Raw genomic sequence first — 18,598 nt, forward strand, 5'->3', positions numbered from 1 at the left:
TTTCTGATTCTTTCAAGAAGTCTGTGATACTGAACCCACCCAGATAACCCAGGATAATTTCTCCATCTCAAGGTCCCTCCCTTCATCACATCAAAGTCCCTTTTGCCGCATATAATAACAGATTACAACGACAAGGATTAGGACGTGGCTGTCTTTGGCCATTATTCTGCCTGCTGTTGCACTCTCGGCTAATATGTAAGGATTCGCAAAATACAATGAAGGTGCAATGAAGTCAATACAAGTTGCAAAGAGAAATCTGTTCTGCTCAGATATTTGAGTACCACAGCCTTGTGGGTTTCACGCACAGACACAGTGCATCCTCTGCGTGTTGTTGCCATGTGTCATGACCTTTCAGGGAGGGTGGAATGGGAAAGACAGAGTGCCACGTGTGCTTGGTGGCCCCACATTCTCTTCTTTGGCTGGTGATGGATGACTATCCACCATCCCACGGAAGCAGAGAGCTGCATCCTCAGCATCTCCAAGAGCCCTGCTGCCCCTGTTCTCTCCTCCCTCGTTTCGTTGTGGCTGTCTGACTCATGAGCTCCAACCTTGCTCCTGCCCATGCCTCCATCTACTCACCTCTAACTGCTGCTGTTTAACCTGATGCAGGGTTCATCCTTCCCCAAAAAAACTACAGAAGATCAGAAGTAAGCACCGAGTTTCCCTCTGACACTATGGATAACTGTCCATTTTCAGGCAGGTGCAGAAGTCCAAGGCACTAAGCCTTGGCGAGCACTTCGCTAGTGCAACCCACCCTCCATTCTAAAGAGAGGGCTGAGTTTTGGAAGGCACAGATGTAAGAATCTGCGTCCTGGCTGCCCAAGGCAAGGGGGCACCCAGCGTGGCTCTGGAAAGTAACTTGGTAAATAAGATGGAACCCAATGCACAAAAATACCTGAATTTCTTTAAAGACTTCACTTTTTTTTTTTTTTTTGAGATAGAGTTTCGCTCTTTTTGCCCAGGCTGGAGTGCAGTGGTGTGATCTCGGCTCACTGAAACCTCTGCTTTCCGGTTTCAAGCAATTCTCCTGCCTCAGCCTCCCTAATAGCTGGGATTACAGAAGGCTGCCACCATGCCCAGCTAGTTTTTGTATTTTTAGTAAAGACAGGGCTTCATCATGTTGGCCAGGCTGTTTTCGAACTCCTGACCTCGTGATCCACATGCCTCAGCCTCCCAAAGTGCTGGGATTACAGGAGTGGGCCACCACGCCTGGCCAAAGACTTCACTTTTTTAGAGCAGTTTTAGGTTCACAGCAAAATTGAGAGGAAGATACACAGATTTCCCATATATCCTCTACCCCCAACACATACACAGCCTCCCCCATTACCCACATACCCAAGCAGAGTGGTGCGTTTGTTACACTTGAACTTACATTGACATATCATTATCACCCAAAGTCCGTAATTCAGGGTTCACTCTCGGTATTGTACATTCTATGGGTCTCGACAAATGACATGAATCCACAATTATGGTATCATTCAGAGTAGTTTCACTTAAAATCCTCTGTGTCCTGAAGACTTGAATTTTTTTGCCTAGTCTCTGTGGCCATATTACCTAGGGAAAGTCATGCAGCCTTGAATTTCCTAACAAAATATTGATAATTCTGCCTGCATCGCCTGTATATTGGAAATAATATAAGCTCCCTGTATTTGGATAAAAATGTTATTGTAAATAGTTACAAACTTTAATATAAGTTAACATTAAATTTTAAAACCATAACATACAGGGCCTTTGATAAATGAAATAGCCCTATGGTTCCAAAATGATATGTAATTTAAAAAATACGTTTATGACACAAAAAATTGTTAACTACCTTGATAAATATGGAACATTCATGCAATCTAATATTATACAACTACTGTTGTGAATTGAAAAAATATTCATTTTTATGTTTTTGTTTTCATGTTTACTTTTTCTTTCTTTTCCTTTGTATAGTTGACAAAAATTGTACACATTTAGAGTACAATATGATGTTTTGATACATGAATATATTGTAAAATGGTTAAGTCAAGCTAAATAACATATCATCACCTCACAAGCTTATCATGTTGTATGGTGAGAACATTTAAGATCTACTCTCTCAGCAATTAAAAAATGTACAATACGTTATTATTAACTATAGTCATCATGTACAAATATTTTTAGAATGAGCATAAAGTCATATGAACAATATAATACTGACTATGAAAAAAATATACTAGAAGACAATGGAAGGAAAACATCAAACGTTGGCAGAGATTTCCTCTGGATAGCAAGTATATCCGTTAAAAATCGTTGGTGGCAAACAACAGGAACCGATTCTGACTAACTTCAACAAAAGGGGTTTTATTAGGATACTGAGAGCTCAGAGGACTGAAAGCTGAGGAGCCACACCTGTGAGTCAGTGAGAACTAAGGCAGTTCTAGAAGCTTCTAGACAGCAACCTTAGGAACATCCTCATACAGAGTTACTAGTCAAGGTACCACCTCCAGGAATGAATAAACTCAGCACTTTTATTCCCCTCAAAATTCAAATCCCTGGGAAGAAGCTTGCTATTGGTCCAGCCTGGGTCACACACCCACTCCTGGGGCTGAGGGAAGGCACCCGACCTGCTTTTCAATCACACCGGACTTCCCTTATCGGGGAGAGATGTGATTCCCCAAAAGGAAATCAGAGGGCTTATGGAAAGGAGTGGATGATGAGCAGCATGAAGGAAAAAAAAAATGTACAGTGGAATTAGGAGTGACTTTTTCCTTCTCTTTAATTATTTTCTTTAGTTGACAGGTTGCACCTAGTAATTACAAAATTGTGTTTGGTTTGGTTTGGTTTGGTTTGGTTTGGTTTGGTTTGGTTTTAGACAGGGTCTGGCTCTGTCACTCAGGCTGGAGTGCAGTGGTATGATCACGGCTTTCACTGCAACCTCTACCTCCCAGGCTCAAGTCATCCTTCCAACTCAGCTTCCCAAGCAGCTGAGATTACAGGCGCATGTCACCACATCTGGCTAATTTTTGTATTTTGTATAGAGATGGGGTTTCAACATGTTGCCCAGGCTGGTCTCGAACTCCTGGGCTCAAGCGATCCAGCCGCCTCAACCTCCCAAAGGGATTATAGGTGTGAGTCACTGCAATTGGCCACAAATTGTTTCTATCAAGATGGTGATATTCTCCTTTTTGGTCACGGTTGATGGCTGCCCATCAAAATGTGCCCTCCCTTTTTCCCTAACACCATGGCTGGGTGACATTTCCCATCCTTCCTGACACGTAGGTATGACCCTGGGACCAAGGTGGGCCTCAGTTGTCTCCAGTGGAAAGTTAGCAAAAGTCCTGCCTCTGCCCTGAGGCCTCCTAGGCCTGCTCACCTGGAATGCTCCCCTCAGACCACATGAGAGGGAAATAAACATATATTTCCTTAAACAACTAAAATTATTGTTGAGTCTCTTTAAGAGACTAGCCTTATCTTAATGAATAGAAGCAAGATGTCATTCCAAGTGTGACAGGAGTTCTACGCGCGATGCTCTGAGAGGTTGTGTTGTGTAATGATTAAGAACCCACACTCAGGAACAAGGCTGCCAGGGCTTAAATCTGGGCTCCAGCACTTACTAGCAGCATGGCCTGGGCAAGTCATTTAGACATTCAGTGCCTCCATTTCCTCATCTGTAAAATCTCGTAGGGTTGTTATGAGGATTAAGAAAATTCTTCTATGTAAAATCTAACTGTGACTCACGCAAAGGAAACACTATGATAATTTCTACATGATTCAAAAGAAGTAGGCTCATTTTTCCACAGTCACAGTTTAACAGTTTTCATGGAAAAATTAACACATCTACAGGTCAGCTCTAAAAATAAAAAGTGAATAAGAATGCAGGCTAAAATATCAAGCATTCTTTGTGCAGTAGAAATTATTAATGCTACATACAGTAAGAAGGATCTGTTTGAGAAGCTCAAAGAAATGCTTCAACTCACTGGTGTGAGCTGAAGATGGAATTTAATTTTAAACTCTTCTATTTCAGGGTTCTGTGACTTTAGGTCAGACTTATAATCCTATTTGCACAGACTTGTTCTAATCTGAATACATACGCACACACACTCTCATTGATTTCGAGGCCACATGTTCATTCCACATTTCAGCCCACGATTTATGCAGTTGTAGGAATAAAGTACTATTCATTCAATGCAGAGGCACGCTGCCTCTGCATAAAAAGGTGGCTTGTTAATTCATTTCTTGAGTTTTAATACTTTCTTACAATTTCTACCAAAAATTATGGAACATTTTTAGGTGTGTATGACTGCACTGTGGAAAAAAGTGGTAACCCTTTCCTCAATCCCCAAAAGGCTTAACTCACCTACCTTTGGCATAGGACCTTTGAGAAGGTGAAATTAAAATAAAATTGTCCTTCAGGCAGGCAGTCTGATTTCTAAGGAGCTATGGGTTACCAACATGTTACTAAACAAGTTTACTAAGGGAAAATTTTCAAAGGTTCCTATTGTTTTTTGAGCTGATATATTTCCCAAAGGAAATTATCACAAATTTCCTATTATTTCTTCTCACAAAATATTCCATGGATAAGTCCTTAACAATATAAACCAGTTAAACTTGACCTACTAGATACAACTAAGTGAGGACTGAAATGTACCATTGTTGTAAGGAAAGAAAGTCATGTCTTTTGAAAATTAATAGATACACTCAGAAGTCTCTGAGCACATTAAACCAAAGGAATTAAATAATGGAGTTAAGAAGAACTCTCAGTTCACTTTAATATTTGCTTATTCATTTGTTTGCTTGCTTGCTTGTTAAGTGATTGCGTGTATATTTGCAGACAGTGCTCATATGCAAACTAGCAACCATTCCTATGCATGGTTCCTCATTCCTCTAAGGGCAGAATTTAAGACCAATGGGTGGAAGCTGTAAAACACTTCCAGATTGAGTCATACAGATGCAGAATGGCCTGCCTTGTGAAGTAGTGAGTTTGCTGTCCCAGGAGTATTCAAACACAGACCGGACAACCTGGGATGCTGTAGAGAGGCTTCAAGGATCAGAGGGCTAGTTAGAGTCGATATACGTTCCTTTTAACTTAGAGAGCCTAGGACCTCACCAAGGCCAGTTGAAAGGCTTTAATTCATTTCATTTTGATCTAACCTTGCTTTTCTCCTGCACTTCCTGGCCCAGGAATAATCTGCCACAGAAGACATGGAGAACATGCTACAAATACCACAAGAATGCCCTTCCCCCTCGTTTATCCTCTGCTTTCACCACACAGAGAAGGGTGGTCCCATATGACCTTGTGCCTGGAGGATTCCTGGGCTCCACAGCATTTAGAAGGAAGAGTTGAACGGGGTCCCATGAAAAAGTTCCCATCCTCCTTTACTGGGGAACTGTCAACTTTTTGTGAGGGAGCATCATTTTTCATTTCCCCAGCACCTTCAGTTCTCAGCAAGAGAAATCAGCTCACCAGCAGAAGTAGGGTGCTGATGTCACCTGCCACTCCATGTTCAGAGGGAGCGATCTCAGACAAAGGGTGCCAGTGGAGCCCACCAGACTAGAGACCTTTACAATCTTACTGAGAGTGACCATGCAATGTTTCAAGATCCCCAATCTGTAATCACGACTCTCATCTGCCTGAGTTACAGAAAAGTAGAAAGCTCATTCCTTGAGAAATGCAAAGTCAAAATCACATTAAAAGCCATCACACTCCCTCCTTTACACTCAATGTCACCATTCCTAAATCAGAATGCTCGGAACCAACCAAGAGATCATGAAGACCAAGATAGAACAACACCCGGGGAATAGGACACGTAGCTCCCTGGCTGGCTGAGGTGGGATTTGAAAATGCGGCCACTAACAGAATTTGCACACTGCAGGACTACTAGTCAAGCTGCTAATAAAGAAATTGCTTATGCTAGGGGACTAAAAATGTTCTGTGTTGTTAAACTGGTATTATGTCCATGCTGAGGTTGGAATTATGATGTTTAAGTGGCCTGCTATTCTGAATGGACTTTTTCCAATAAAGAAAAATGTACTTAAGGATAAGCAAAAAAGTAAATAAGGTGAACCCACCGGAAGGAATAACTAGGCCATCACTCTCAGCTGCCTGCTGTCTGTCCTTGTGTGCAGAGCTACAGGGGTGACGCCCACCTCCCGGGTGACAGCCACCCCTTCCACGTTCATCCAGTGACGGAGTTGCCTGGCTCCTGGGTAGGAGCGAAATGGCCCTTGATCATCCCTCTGACTGTGTTCTTAGAGTAGAATGTCACTTAATAAGTCCCTGGTATTTGTCAGTAACACTGAAATAGCTCTCTTGTGTTCCATCACTCTAATCATCTTGCAAACCAGACTCCAATGGCCACTGGCCAGAGCTGAAACCAGCTCTCCCTGCCCCAAGCTTGGGCAGAACAGAATGTGTCCTCCTGCATTCTTCATGCCACCAGGACAGCTGGCAAACGCCCTGGGAGGAGAGGTGGGGAACTCCTTGAAGCGTCAGGGAATGGAGAATTAACCTGGACAGGGATCCCCACTGGAATTAGGGGGTGCGAGGCTCCCTGAAAGAAAAAGAATCATGAGCCTAAACAGCTGCTAAAGATGGCTGTTTCCTGACACATCATCTTACAACCTAAAACCTGAGAAGCTTGTGATGCCACTTTTTCATAATGCAACTCCATTAGGCTCACTCAAACACAGCACCTCCAAAAAACCAGCAATAAAAATAAGCTCCTTGGCTGGCCTCAGTGGCTCATGCCTGTAATCCCAGCACTTTGAGAGACTGAGGCCGGTGGATCACCTAAGGTCAGGAGTTCGAGGCAAGCCTGGCCAACATAATAAAACTGTGTCTCTACTAAAAATACAAAAATTAGGCATGCGTGGTAGCCCATGCCTGTAATCCCAGCTACTTGGGAGGCTAAGGCACGAGACTCCCTGGAACCCAGGAGGTGGAGGTTGCAGTGAGCCGAGATTACACCACTGCATTCTAGCCTGGACGAGAGCGAGACTCCATCTCAAATAAATAAATAAATATGGCTGTTTCCTGACACATCATCTTACAAACTAACACCTGAGAAACTGATGCCACTTTTCCATAATACAACTCCATCTTGAACACAACACCTCCAAACAACCTCAATAAAAATAAGCTCCTGAAAGACATCTGTGGATAGAAGATGGTTGCACAACCACGTGAATGTACTTAATGCCACCAAACTGTACACTTTAAGATAGTTGCACTATGTATATTTTACCACAATAAAAAATAATTCCATCTCAGGCTCTAATTCTTGATCAAGAAACAGCAGATACTTACTCATCAGCATCCTCTATAATTGTATATTGAGAACTCTTTTAAACTGTTGCCATGGTTAATAATTTAGAAAATAAATTAAAATATTGAGTCAAATAATAACCAAGCTGTCAGGCCGTGCTGCAACTCTATCTTTGGCATTTCAATTATGTATGGCATCAGAGCTTTGATCTCCATAACGAGTTGATAGCACACAGAAAACAAGACCATTTCTAAAAAGGTGTCATTGGCCAAATGCTTTCTTACAATCAATTCTAAATCTTCCAAGTTAAGAGAATTAGGTAACATAAGCTAAAGTTGCAATCTGAATCAATCTAGCTTTAATCAGTTCTCCCTTTTTTCTAGAAATTAGTGTGCTTAAAACGGCACGTTTTCAAATAAACTAGCATAACGGTTGTGTTTCTCCTGCTGTCTTTGATGAACATTAACTAACAAGAAAAATCTGTCCTCAAAAACACTATTTTTAATTTCCTGACATGCAGAAGTTAAAGAGTTTTTTAACAGTATTTCTACAACAAAATACATCCAATTAAAATCAATCAATGTCTACTGTGGTAAACTTTACTTACCAGCTGCCACAAAATATGCACCAGAATCAGTTGCTGTGTTCAAGGACCGTCTCTTGAAAACAAGAACATGAAATTCTGACTCACCGATAGTTGACCTTTCACTTGATATTGTCTTCCCTGATCCTGAAAGTAGAATAAAAAGCAGCCATATGTGTCTTCGTGGGACTTTCACCCCATATCACCAGCACAGCACCTGGCACACAGCAGTGGCTCGATGAGTATGTGTTAAAAGAATAAACAGGAAAACAGCATCAAGGTTTATGAGTTAAAACAATATACAGAGAAGTGAGAAGTATTCACAGACACTTTAGGCAATAGATCAAGTTGCAGAAAAGTTACATATATGGATCTTTATAAATTACGTCATTTCAAAATCCATTCCCTTGCCATATGAATCACCCTCTGTATTACTTTGCATTGCTGGATCCTACAAAGGGAAGTTTAATTGTTGTTGTTTTTTAGAATGCAAATAATTTTCTAATTTATCTATTTTGTAACTTTGATGATACTGGATATGTTGTTCTTGATTTGTTCTTTTTAAAAGTAGAACAAGTAAATATCTCAAATTTATTTTGCAATACAAAAGGAATAAAATATAAATGGTGAAAAATGGAGTACTTATCATTTCAAATGATTATGCTACTAACGCATCCCTTTACCCTGTTATATTAGAAATGGTATAGTGCTGAAAGAGGATTTCTGAGGATTAATAACTAATTTGATAAAGAGTAGAACTTCTGGACAGAAATGAAAAGAACAATCAGTATCAATGTAAAAAAACATTGTTTTCTGTTTCTTTTGTTTTACATAGCAGTGCTTTATATGGAAGGTATCTCAGAAATATGAGTTAAATAAGAATAAAATCCCATCCCTATATTCCAAGTTCACATTTTATAAAGCACTCTTGTCAATTTGGAATGTGCTTCTTGTGGTATGTTCACATTGCAAGATCACAGCCAAGGCCCACACTCCATCAATTGTTAATGTGGAATTCTATTTAAGCGTAAAAGAGATTCCATTATTGCCTACTTCAAAAACCTATATTTTCTATTAGTAAGAATAAATCAATTCCCTATGCAGGATAACTACCAAATCAACACCATTGTCTCAAACTTTCTGAGTTAGGAGCCAGCAGCTGTGTGACATACTAAGTTTTACGCCAATATGGATTATCGCTCACCTCCTCCACAACTGCTAAGACAGAATTTTAATCAGAGGGTAACAAAGGCAATGCACAATGCACTCTGTGTGCCGAGTGGTCTATGTCCTTCTGCTGCTAAAATAATGCCCATGCTAAATTATGCATGCTTTTCTGTTTGCCTGAAAGACGTCTACATGTGCACTGACCTTTCCCAAGGCAGACTAGCTAAGGTGAGAATTCTACATTTTGCTTCTGCTCATATGAGCTTTATTTGTTGTCATTAAGGACCATTTTTTTTCCTTAATGTACCTGAAAGTAGCCAGAAGGGAACCTCTGCTGCCATCTCTGAATACTGAAAAGGAAGGAACAGCTTATCTCCAGCTTAGAATTCATGACCAAGCCCAGGAGTGCAAGCCCAAACCATAGAGGAGGCCAGAATGCACTCTAAGAAGTGGACCCAGCTGCTTCATGGCACACCAGGGAGCCAGGGCTATCTGTTCACCCCCCAACAATGAACGCTGAGGCTCCTCAATCAAGGGATGGAGAGGGACCAGGCTAGTGCCAGGCTCTGGGAATTATAACAGAACCTGAATGGCCACTCTCCATATCACTTCCATCTCAGAATCAAGGTATGTGAATCAGAGATAAAAAATTTCAAAGTATCAGCCTCCTGCACACAACCTGAAATCTACCCCTTGTACCAAGTGTTAAACTAGATGAAATTGGCTTAAAGCTGCTTCAATACTTTGAATCCTTACACAGCAAACTGCCACCTAACTTAAGAGAATATTCTTGTAACAAAAAGCTGAGTCTCAGCCAATCACAGCAGCCAAGCTTCAGCCAATCACAGGCTGCCAATAAATCAGATCATAAGGTAAATGCCTCATCATACTGTGCCCAAATAAGGCAAATGCCCAGCCATGACTAACCAAGCTGTGCCTATACTTCCTTTCTCTGTCCATAAATACTGCCTGCGCACATTGCTGGGCTGAGCTCTCTGAACCTCTACTCCTTCAAGATGCTGCCTGATTCATGAATCATTATTTGCACAAATAAACTCCGCTAAATTTAATTTGTCTGAAGTTTTTCTTTTAAGACAAGAAAGAGAAGAATTCTGAAGTACTCTTCCCTTCTTCTATGAGTGTTGACTCTTGGCTGAATGTCTGAGAAGTCACAGAAAAATCTGAGGAAGAAGAAAACACAGACTTCCATTGCCAGTAACATGGCAGACCAGATAGCTGAAAAAACCCTGTACAAAACACCTAAAGTTACTGAATGTCAAAACACGCACATAATATACACATATATGTGTATATGTATATATGTGTGTATGTATATTATAAATATACATCTCTGAATGCATGGTTGAGATGACGGGTAAACAATGAAAACTGTCAGAGCCCTGAGATAACAGGAAAGCATGGATCCAAACAGATAAGAAAGATCAGGTTTGCTCTTGCTAGCCAGGAAATCAATGTTAGTGAGCCACTTAGAAGGGACAAGGGGCAATGTCTAGGGCATATGCTGGGGCCAGAGTTGCCAGAAGAGATCCCATGCACAGAACTGAGAACCCCCAAAATGCAGCAGCCTTAGGAGGTAAATTAGAAAAATATGATCCAAGAAAGCAAGTGGAGATGCTTGCCCATCTCAGCATTGGCTCTGGGTGAAAAATGAAAAAGAGGTGCCCTGAGAATGCCTAACTATAAGGCCTCCTTCACACAGGTATAGGCTGAAACTGGTACTCTGGGGCCCCAAAATTTCCATACCAAAGATTTCATTTTGAAACACCTTGGAATGATAGTACTCCCAGATGCCTCCAAGAAATAAATATAAGTCCTCTCTGAACAAACACACTTTAAATATAGGCCTCAAAAAATTCTCACATTAACATTCCCACAGATAACATTCCAGTGACCAGAAGCTCAAATCAAAATACCACAAAATTCTCAGGGGGGAAAGCTGTCATGAGCACGTAACAGAAAAAAAACCATGCTGCAAAATTACATGCACAAAAATTGCAGATATTGGAATTATCAAATAAAAACTATAAAAATGTTTTATCTTTAAGTGTATGGCAAAAGACAAAGAGACTATCAAGAACTATCAGATAGGCTTAAAAAAATAAAACTTTATGTATTGAAAGACAGAAGATCTGACCCTTATTTAACAACTTTACATGAAAAATTGTTAAATATAAAAACAGTTTCAATAACTTCAATGGAGAAAAGTTATAATATATTCCATTTCCATGGAAGACATCCAGACAACATTGACAGGTAGAATAATATGTCAATTGAACAATAAAAACAAATTCAAATCCTAAAAACAATTTGAAAGTGAACAAATATATAGTATAGAAAAAATACAAAGTACATAAAGGCTTTTTTCTTCTTTTTATATAATCAATTTTACCAATGTGTTTCATCAATTTTCAACATTTGGTAAGTTTATGGGTATTTCACATTCAATCTGCAAGTAAAAATAATATTGCAACATGGGAAAACATATTTAAGGCAAAAAAAAATGCTTCAAAACTTATGGAAATAGTGCAATCACAACAAGCTAAAGAGATGTACAACAGCCATCTCTTCTTCTCTTTTTTTTGCAATGTGTGCACAGAAAATGTTTTAATTCATCCAAACACAAAGCAGAATTCAAATTTCCTTAGCAGGGGTCAGAAAACTATAGCCCGCTTGTTTTTATAAATAAAGTTTTACTAGAATATAGCTGAGCTCATCCATTTACATGTTGTCTATGGCTGCTTTTTTCCTATGACGACAGACTTGAGTAGTTGTAACTTACACTAAATGGCCCACAATAGTCTAAAATATTTATTTATCATCTGGCCCTTTACAGAAAAAGTTTCTATAGGATAGTCTCTCACAAACTGCTGACTATGTCTTTTCCTGAATTTCTAATGTCTAAATATCACTTCCTATAGGGTTTTATCTCATGTACTTGGGACTGAGAAAGTCATTAGGTCCAAAAACCAAAAAAAAAAAAAAAAAAAAAAACAGGAATCATCCAAAGAGTGGCACCACTTTTCAAAAAGCCATTAACTGAACAGTTCCTATGCACAGTATGTCTGTACATTGACATTAGAAACCAAATAGATGGTCTACATATTGTATTGGACATGGTTAAAAAGAGAATTTGTAAAACAGAAAATAGAGTTGAAAAAATTACCCAGCAAACAGCACAGAGGGAGAAAAAAGATAAAAATATGAACTAGATTAAGGAACAGAGAGGAACTCTACAGCACATCTCACTAGAGTTCCAGAAGGAAACACTAGCAACATTGGGGAAAGAGGTTATTTTCAAAGAAATAATGGCTGAGAATTTTCCAAGATTGATGAAAGACAATTATCCTTGAGTTCAGGAAGCTCACAAAACTCTGAACAGGATAAAAAAAAAAAAAAAAAATCCTCACTCACCACATTAAAAATAAAAGCAGAAAGGAGAGAGTTGAGATAGGAAAAACAAAGGTATTTAAAGCAGCCAGATAAAAAAGGCATATTTCTATAAATATCAATTCAATTTAAAACTGACTTCTCAAAAGCCAGTTAAATACTATATTTTAAGTACTGAAAGTTAATAACTTCCAACCTAGAATTTTATACCTAATGAAACTATCTTTGAAAACTTAGAATAAAATGAAGTTATTGTCAGATAAATAAAACTAGGAGAGTTTACTTCCAACAGGCCGTTACTAAAAGAACTTCTAAATAATGTATTTCAGGATGTATATATCTCCCAGAAAGAGTCTAAGAGGCAAGAAGAAACTGTGACTGGGAAAAAAATACATAAATGTGGTTAAAGCCAAATGAATGCTCACCATTTAGTACAATAGCAATAATAATATCTAATTTGTCAATTTACAAGATAGATAAGGCAAAAATACTAAACAGGTGGGGATCACAGTTTTCTAATACTTTCTTTTAGGAAAAAGAAACATAAATATATTGATCAGTGGTTAATTTTAGACTTCGTTAAGTTAGACACATATGGAAAAATTTCTAAGAGAACAAGTGGAAAAACAGTAGAATGTGTAACTTCCAAACTAGTAGAAGAAAAAAATTGGAAAAAGAAAAAAAAAAAACACTCAATTCAAAGGAAGGAAAAGAAGGAGAGAAAATGAAACATAAAAGAAGTAGGATAAATAAGGCACATAAGATAAGTAGCAGTAATCACAATAAATGTAAATGTACTAAGGCTCTAACTTAAAGACTGAGATCATCACATAGATAGTTCTAAATCTAGCTAAATGCTATTTTCATTTCAAAATAAAAGGATACACAAAATATTATGATTCTACTTATATGAGGTACTTAGAGTAGTCAAAATCATAAAGACAGAAAGTAGAATGCCAGGGGCTAGGAGATGGATAAACACACAGTTAACTGTTTAATGTATATAGAGTTTCAGTTTGACAATATTAAAAGAGTTCTGGAGATGAGCAGTGGTGATAGTTGCATAACATGAATGTATTTATTACCAATGAACTGTACACTTAAAAATGGTTAAGATGGTAAATTTTGTTATGTGTATTTTGCAACAATAAAAAATGAAGTAGCCAGGCACCATGGTTTGCACCTGTAATTCTCAGCTACTCGAGAGGCTGAGGCAGGAGGATCACTTGAGCCCAAGAGTTCGAGGCTGCAGTGAGCTATGATCACACTACTGTACTCCTGAGTGACAGAGCAGGATCTCATCTCCATAAAGAAAAACACATTTTTTCTAATGGGGAAATAAGAAAGCAAGACACAGAGTGGAATATTATTCTGCTTTAAAAAGAAATAAAATTCTGACACATGCTACAACATGGATGAACCTTGAAGACATTACAGTAAGTGAAATAAACCAGTCACAAAAGGACAAATCACTATATGATTCCATGTATATGAAGTTCTTAAATTGGTCAAATTTATAGAGACAGAAGGTAGAATGGTGGTTGTCAGGGGCTGGAGGATGAAGGAATGAGGAATTATAGTTAAATAGGTGTGAGTTTCAGTTTGGAGAGATGAAAAAAGTTCAGGAGATGAACATTCGTGATAGTCGCATAACAACGTGAATGCACTTAATGCCCCTGAAGTGTTCACCTAAAAATGGTTAAAATAATGAATTTTATATTATGTATATTTTACCACAACAAAAAAATTTTAAGACACAAATATACAAAATAAAAAGATAAGGAAGTTTTAAAGTTAAGGGCTGGCCACGCATCACTAAAAGCAGAACCATAAGACACTGTGCACTGATTGAAGCAAAAATAATTATTCATATAAACTACGAATTATTTTTGTCTGAAAAAAAAGAACCTCCATTTAATTAAACCTCTAGATATAAGTAACGTTTATAGAAAATATAGAAGACACAAAACAAGTAAATGACAATACCAGGAAGAGGACTTTCAATTACAAGAGACTTCAGAGACTAAACAATCAAATGCAATGTGGGGCCCTCCTATACAACATTAATCAAACAAAAAGAGATACTTTTTGAGATAAGGACAATTTAAACATGGTCTGGGTATTCAGCAATTTTTAAAGAATGATAATTTTTAGGTATGAAAACAGCATGTGGTTATGTACAATAAAGACCTTATCAAGTTGAAATATATATGATATTTAGGGGGTAGGCTTATATCATGCTACTCAAGGAAAAATCTAGTAGGCCCTATAATTTTCTGGCCACTTGTAGGTAACAGAAAGTCCTAAAGTGACTTTAAGTCACAAAACATAATTGTGATTCAGAAAATAGAATGTTCAGGTTAATGTATGACATTGACTCTAAAGAAGATCAAACAAACAGTAAGACTTCCTGCTCCATCCCCCAGCTAGGATATGTACAGGTAGCCTATAGCCTTCTTCTCTCTTTTCTACCCACTTTTTAGCTGCTGTTACTCTTCTCTCTCGGTTTGAAACACATGAAGAAGAAAGACCACATGACTGCCAATGCCATGAAAATGCTGGCTGCCTCACTATATCCCCTTCCTCTTTACAAAAAGAATCACAGCAATAAGTTTATATTTCCTAGCCTCTTTTAGAGCTAGGCATGACCACATAAGTGAACCCTGGCTAATAAGCAAAAATGTTAGGTGGAGCATCCCAAAAGTCTCCTTAAATAGGAGGGCGCAGACCGTTCCTCTGCCCTTCCTTTCCTTCTATGCCTGGAACATGATGTGATGGCTGGAGCTTTAGCAGCTCTCTTGTGCCATGAGCACAAGGAATCTATTCCTAGGATGTGGGAGCAGTGAAGTAGAAGACTTGTTCCTAATAACTGTATGGAACTACCACCCCATTTCCGAATTGCCTACTTCTTGACTTATTCTATGTAAGAAAGAAGTAAACTCCTATTTTGTGTTACCATTGTTCTTTCATTTATATGCAGGCAAACTTAATCCTCACTAGTGCAAATGGCTTCACATCCTGTAGACCAGCAGATACTTAAATCAAGGTTCTCTCTTTCTTATGGGTACTTCTGTAGGTTTTCCAGGGGCTCCCTGCTGGGCCCCTTTAACCAAAATCCCTGTGATGTGGATGATGCATTTAAGTCTTCTGTTTGTACTGCCCCCAACCCTACCCCTGCAGCCCCTAAAATTCACTCCACAAGCTCTCTGCTGCCTGTGCCTCCTGGGCAGAGGCCAAATTGTTCCAGGCTGGCTCTCCATCACACCTGGGCCACATCTGGTCCACAGGAAGCACACACAAATCTCTCCAACACGCTTGGCAGTGGAGAGGCCCTATCCCAGCTGCTCCCCTTCACTCTGCCACCAAAGTGTCTCACCCAAGTCACATGACAGCCTGCCACACTCCCAGTCCCAGCAGACACAGAGCATGCTGTACAGGCAGCCTCAAAGCAGCTGCTCTCTCCAGGCTTGGGGTGGGGGCAGCACCCCCGCAACCCTTCCTCCAGGACGAAAGGACAGTGATGGGCACATAGCAGAGGCTTCTTCAAATAAATCCCCTCACACATCCAGTACCAGTGTTTTACTGTATCTTCAGAGTGAGGAGGATTTTCAAGAGCTTGAGCCTGGTGTTTGGATATTTCATTTGAAAACCTCCACTGGGGTCTTTCTTGCACCTTATTTTAGTAACTGCTACATAATGTATCTTGAATGGTTAATCAAATTTTCCCATTCAACAGCCTGTTGAACTGGAACAAAAACAAATTATTTGTGGATGCACATTTCTGGTAAAGCTCGAAAGAAAAGCAAGGAAACAGTTAACAATATTTAGAAAAGCAGTTACCCCTGGGGTGAGGGAGTGGGAGGTAGGAAGGAAATATGACCAGGAAGCACATGTGAGGGGTTTCAAAGGAATGTTCTAGATGCTTATGGATAGTTATTTGCTTTTATTATCATAAGTTAAAATGGACGCACATGTTACATATCCACATATGTATTCATAATTTATAAATTTAAAACTAAGCAAAAGAAGAGACACAAGATAATATCTAAACTCCATAGCAAAGCAATTTGGAAATAAGATCACACTCTGAGAATGAGGTCATGAACTCAACAAAATGGAGGAAGCAAGTCAAAAACTGACTTTTGTGCGTAGGTTGAAGGATTTCCTCCAAGACTGGGGTGTTGTTCTTAGACAATTCTACAGTGGCAGTCCAGTGGCACAGACAATGCCCGTAACCTGTCTAATCTCCTTTAATCATCTGCATGGATAGATCAGAGAAAACCATCACAGAGTTGGTCACTGGTACTCCAGAGCTCCCTATAGTAGGAAAAGTCTGCAAGCCCTCAGAGGTGAAAAGGGAGTCTTAGCCGGGCGCAGGGGCTCATGCCTGTAATCCCAGCACTTTGGCAGGCTGAGGCGGGTTTATCACGAGGTCTGGAGTTTGAGACCAGCCCGGCCAAGATGGTGAAACCCTGTCTCTACTAAAAATACAAAAATTAGCCGGGCTTGCGCGTGGTCGCACACTCTTGTAATCCCAGCTACTCGGGAGGCTGTCAGAAGAATCGCTTGAACCAGGGAGGCAGAGGTTTCAGTGAGCCCAGATCGCACCACTGAATTCCAGCCTGGGTGACAGAGTGAGACTTCATCAAAAAAAAAAAAAAAAAAAAAGGAGTCTTAGCCAAAAGAGTCGGGGAGCTGATCCTGCTGGCAGTCTACTCGGCTAGACCAAGGCTCCATGAGCTACAGGGACATTTTATAAAGGCTTCTGAATTCTTTTCGCATTACTTTAGTAATTGCCAAAGCAACTTTCTAATGATGATCTGGCTTCTTACTTAAGGAGCTTGTCTACGGGAAAAGAAACTGCTGATCATATGGATTTTATTCTTGTTATTAAGGTAATGCTAGCTTTATTATAATTAATAATGATGAGAGCTAATATTTCTGGTGTACTTATCCCATTTGATCCTCACAATAACCTTAATCCTATCAACAGGCAGCATAGGAAAGTGATAAAAAGCAGCAGACTGCCAAGATTCAAATCCCGGCTCAACCCTGAACAGCTTCGTAACCTTGAGCAAGACATTAAGCCCCTTTGGGCCTCAGTTTCCTCACTGTAAAGAGAGGATAATGGTAGTGCCTGCCTCATAGGGTTTTCTCCTAAAGCAACTGGCACACACTAGGCAAAATATAAATGTTATAATTCCCATTTTATAGACAAAACAACCGAGACAGTCCTTGGCACACAGTGAGCACAATATAAATGTTTGCTATTATTCCCATTTTATAGACAAAACAACTTAGACAGCGCTTGGCACACAGTGAGCACAATATAAATGTTTGCTATTATTCCCATTTTATAGACAAAACAACTGAGGCTCAAAGTGGTAAAGTAACTTGCCAAAGTTCCATAGCTAGTAAATGGCAGCGGTCTAACCCAGACATCTTAGACTTCAGACCCAATGTGCCAAACCACTGTGCTGTATAAACTGAATATTCAAGTTGCCGTGACAGTTACCTACAAAGGTAAATTAACCTGTTTACCTCTTGGGTCCTTTTCAACCGTGGGGCCTCTCTTGGCTAGGTGATTTACTCAAGACCTGATCATTGCCCTTGCAGGCTGAAAATGCAAGATGCCAGGCCTCTGAAAAAGAACACCCAACTCCTCCGCTGAGACCTGGTCTGGCCCAGCTGCAGCCAATGCATCCCCCACGACAGCTGTTTGCTGCCCTCTCTGACTAGCTACTGAACTCTGAAATTCTCAAAGGCTGCCCTGGGAATTTTCATCATTGAGATTTCAGCTTCTAACAATATGCCAATGAAAAAATATCACCCTAGACAGTTTCAGATGATCCCAACCCTGTCTTCAGCGGGCCATAGGCAACCATCCTTCCTTCAACATCTTTCTAACCTACAGGCCAAAATACACTATATCTGTGAAGGGTCTGGAAACTGGGAAATGGTCCAAATGTCATCTGTCAGGGGCCTCCACTGTACTGTAGAAAATGCACAGGGAATGAGCCTAGCTCCTGTTCCACTTCTGCCACTAGCAACCACGTGAACTCTGAGAAGCCTCTTTGCCTCTCTGAGCTTTGGCTTCTCCTTCTGTGGTGCAGAAACACTGGACTAGATGATCTATACATTCCCTTCCCTTCTTTGATCTGTATTTCCATGTTTTCATTCAGAGCCAGATCTCATTCTGATTTGACCACAT

At 39.7% G+C, this 18,598-nt stretch overlaps 1 protein-coding gene across 12 annotated transcripts in view; it reads right to left on the bottom strand.

Moving 5' to 3' along the window:
* Nucleotides 1–18,598, bottom strand: part of CSGALNACT1 (chondroitin sulfate N-acetylgalactosaminyltransferase 1) — a 357,330-nt gene that overhangs the window by 323,840 nt on the left and 14,892 nt on the right. For 6 of the 12 annotated variants that reach the window (XM_063668565.1, XM_063668560.1, XM_063668562.1 and 3 more), the window contains exon 2: nt 7,921–8,029. The exons of 5 other annotated variants lie outside the window; for them this stretch is intronic. The gene's annotated coding sequence lies outside the window, so the exon portion shown is untranslated. The remainder of the gene's footprint in view (nt 1–7,920; nt 8,030–18,598) is intronic. One more of the 12 variants, XM_063668559.1, reaches the window with a different exon arrangement.

Source organism: Pongo pygmaeus, chromosome 7, assembly GCF_028885625.2.
Source record: "Pongo pygmaeus isolate AG05252 chromosome 7, NHGRI_mPonPyg2-v2.0_pri, whole genome shotgun sequence".
NCBI classification, from domain to species: domain Eukaryota; kingdom Metazoa; phylum Chordata; class Mammalia; order Primates; family Hominidae; genus Pongo; species Pongo pygmaeus.